This window comes from Alexandromys fortis, unplaced genomic scaffold, assembly GCF_014885135.2.
Source record: "Alexandromys fortis isolate MF-2015 unplaced genomic scaffold, M_Fortis_MF-2015_v1.1 scaffold_511, whole genome shotgun sequence".
Classification (NCBI taxonomy): domain Eukaryota; kingdom Metazoa; phylum Chordata; class Mammalia; order Rodentia; family Cricetidae; genus Alexandromys; species Alexandromys fortis.
The window spans coordinates 14502-18622 of NW_026068382.1; the positions used below are offsets into that span (position 1 = coordinate 14502).

At 35.5% G+C, this 4121-nt stretch overlaps 1 non-coding gene across 1 annotated transcript; it reads right to left on the reverse strand.

Annotated features, from left to right (window-relative positions):
* Positions 1-237: 237 nt before the first annotated feature.
* On the reverse strand, positions 238-341 carry LOC126495519 (U6 spliceosomal RNA). The gene has a single exon (XR_007590161.1). It is a non-coding gene; the product is annotated as a U6 spliceosomal RNA (small nuclear RNA).
* Between the last annotated feature and the right edge of the window lie 3780 nt (positions 342-4121).

A 4121-nucleotide genomic window follows, 5' to 3' on the forward strand; every position in this document is an offset into this window, starting at 1 on the left:
TGTAACAGTTTCAATAATTCTTTCCTTTATGCCAAATATGGAGAGTGTAATAACAGCCAAAATCCAAGGTGTTATAAACCATTTATGCACTAATTAGTTACATATTGGATTTTACAAATACTGATGCTTCCTTTTATTAACAGTACTTCAGCGGTTTAGTCGCGAAAGCATATAAAACAATGTGCACTAAAACCTTACTATTGGTGTTAGTATTTCACCAGAATGCAATTTTATCCTAAAGAACAGGCTTCACGAATTTGAGTGTCATCCTTGCACAGGGGCCATGCTAATCTTCTCTGTATCGTTCCAATTTTAGTATATGTGCTGCATGCCTCCTTCACAGCCTCTCAAGATGCTGGATGGGAGCATTGAGCTTCAGCTCCAAGTCACCACTGTAGTCTTGAGAGTGTTCAGGTGAAAATCTGTGGTAGGTGATTTGCTAAGTTGTGGTGATCAGGATACTAGGCATATTAATCATATAGACTCATGATATTTTCAGTTTACAACAGGTTTTATTGCAATTCTATGATAAACCAAGGTACGTCTGGGCACAGTTCATGAACTGTTTGGACTTGATTCCTATCTTAAACACGGATACACAGCCTCCACTTGTTGTCTTGCCCTGGGCACTGCAGTATAAAGTGTGTGTGGGGGGGTTCTGTTATTGTGGGCATTCTTTCTTTACAATATTCTTTAGTCAAGACTCTCATTTACTGGATCGTGTAATTTCCCTGTGGCTATTGTTGGGCAAAGAAAGATCTTGAAACCAAATGACTCAAAATAAAAATTTCTATTATTAAAAAAAAAGAAAAGGCTTTTATGTTTTTTAACACTTTTCTTACTCCCCACTTGTAGTCTATATACTTATATAGTCATATACTTATAGTATATGAAAACCACAGTTGTTCTCCAGAGAGAAGGCTGGATTTCAAGGAGAGGTTGTTTTAAAGGTTCATCTGTTTGGACAGGAAAGAAGGACACCAGCATTTCCTAGGTGTGAGCCCCTAATTAGTTACTCCATACCAAATGGCCAGTCCTGACATCATATACATACAACCAACACTAAATTGTCTCAGTAAGTTTTATTTTTATAGTTGTACAAACATATATGTAACAACAATAGTCATGGAATAAGAGTCCATAAATTTGAAGATTAAGGGAGACCTGGGAGGGGCTGAAAGGAAAGAACATAGGAGGAGTTCGAGGAAGGAAATGTAAGAAGGGAATGTTGTATTTTTAATTAAAATACATTTTTAACATGAATGAATGCATACATAAATATTTCCTGAAATTTGATAGAAGAAGATATATAGATATAGGAACTGAACTACTGACTATTTAATCTTTTAGTTGCATACATATACAGGTCAGTGGCTTACTGAGACATAGACAATAATAGTATATATAAATATTAATAAATAGTATATGTAAACACTAATAAATCATGGCATTAGGTACTTGGTTAATAATAATTCTACATATTTCCACAAAGATGATTTTGTTTTCTGTTGCTTTTCTGGGGTTAAATTGAGATCAATGATCGTTGAGTAAACCAAGATATTATCCACAATGTACATGGTTCTTACACTAACTAGGAGGACTTAATAAAGAAAAAGTTGAATACAACAGTGGATTATTTTTGAATATTTAAATATTTATAGAAATACTTGTGCCACAACACATGTGTGAAACCAGAGGAATTCCTATAAATTTGAGTCTCTTTCTATAATACACTTTTTTCAAAGTATTTCTTTATTATGTATACAATATTCTGTCTGTAGGCCAGAAGAGGGCACCAGACCTCATTACAGATGGTTGTGAGCCACCATGTGGTTGCCGGGAATTGAACTCAGAACCTTTGGAAAAGCAGGCAATGCTCTTAACCTCTGAGCCATCTCTCCAGCCCTCTATATTACACTTTTGAGAACCAAGTCAGGTAATCAAGCTTGCCAATATGCACCTGCAACTACCTCACTGGCACAGCCATCCTGCTGTCACAGAATAGTGAGTTCTAAAAATAAAATTAACACTTGTAGTAGACCACCTTCAGATTAACATTAAAACACTTTTGACCATCTCATTTCATCCCTAAAATTTTTCAATTTGTACATTTGTAATTAAATTTGCTAATTGCTTAAAGTAAAACTACCTTTCTCTCTCTCTCCCTCTCTCTCTCTCTCTCTATATATATATATATATATATATATACATATATATATATACCCACACACAAATATTTAGATAAATAGATAGATAGATAGATAGATAGATAGATAGATAGATAGATAGATAGATATAGATAGATAGATAGATATAGATAGACAGACAGATAGATAAGCTGCTGAAGCTGCTGTTTGGCTCTGTTGATCTAGAGAATTCTATCACAATACAAAATGTAATAGAAAATAATAATAATAAGGTCTAGTTTTCTATGTGGAGGCTGTGTTTTCCTTTGGTGTGCATTAATTGCATGTGATACATGATTACAAAGGAAATATTTTATGTATATATGCATTGTATATTTTGAACATATTTCTCTTTGATGCCTTCACCATCCTTTTTCTCACCTTTCTCCCTTCTGTTAGTTTCTTTGTTCTTTGGCACTGTTCTTCTATTTTCATGTGACTGTGATAATTTCATGTGTCTATATTAAAATTCTATATAAATAATTCAATAATTTACTGGGCAAACAAATGAGGCAAGGCAAATAACTATCCAATGAAGAAAAACAATGAACACATGAAAATGTCATTATCTTTAGCAAAATTACATTAGGATTCCATCTCACACCAATTAGAAACATTATCACCAAGAAAACAGCAAATACCAGCTAGGATTCAAGAAAAAAAGGAACATTTTTACAGCCACCATGAAAATCAATGTGAGAGCACACCAACTAAAAGTAGAACTTCCATAGGATCAAGCTAACATGCTTGAAATATTCTAAGTCAACAAAACAGATAATTTCAATCAATGTTTATTGCAATATCATTCACAGTAACCAAGATATCAGACTAACCTGATGTCCTTCAACAGATGAATGGATAAAGAGACTGTGTTACCTCTTGGGCATATACCCAAAGGATGCTCAATTATACTACAAAAGCATTTGTTCAACTATGTTAATAGCAGCATTATGTGTAACAGCTAGAACCTGGAAACAACCCAGATGCCCTTCAACCAAAGAATGTATAAAGAAAATGTGGCACATTTACACATTAGAGTATTACTCAGTGGTTAAAAAACACGGATATATTTAATTTTACATGCAAATGGATGGAATTAGAAAACACTATACTGAGTGAAGTAACATAGACCCAAAAAGATGAATATGGTATGTACTCACTCATAAGTGGATTCTAGCCATAAACAAAGGACACTGAGCCTATAGTTCATGATCCTAGAGAAGCAAGTAATAAGGTGAACCCAAAGAAAAACATATATAGATTCACCTGAAAATTGGAAAAAGACAAGATCACCTGATATAATTGGAAGCATGGGGGTAGGGGATAAGGAAGGGTAGAAAAGGTAGAAGAGGGGAGAAGGGGGGGTTGAGAAGAATATAAGGGAATGGGATAGTCAGGATAGAGGAACCACAGTGATGAGAGCAAGGAAAGAGATATCTTGATTGGGGGAGCCATTATAGGGTAAGCAGAAACCTGGCTCCAGAGAAAGTCCCAGGAATTCACAAGGATGACCCCAGCTAAGATCCTAAGCAATAGAGAAGAGGGGCTCTGATTTTGAATTGCCCTGTAGTCAGACTAATGAATATCTTAAATATCACCAGAGAACCTTCATCTAGCAAGTGATGGAAACAGAGGCAGAGACCTATATGGGAGCACTGGACTGAGCTTCCAAAGTCCATCTGAAGAGTGGTTTATTGAGAATATGAGCAAGGAGGTCAAGAACATGATGGGTTCACTCACTGAAACAGTTTGCCTGACCAAATAGAAGTGCACCAACTCCAGCCAGACTGGGAAGGTCCAAGCATGGGACCAAACTAGTCCCTTTGAATGTGGATGACTGTTGACTGATTTTTCTGTACTGGCAAGTCCTGCAGTCATTGAGTCCCAAAGAAATCACACAGAGGTCTACATTAACTATAAACTGACTGGCCAATT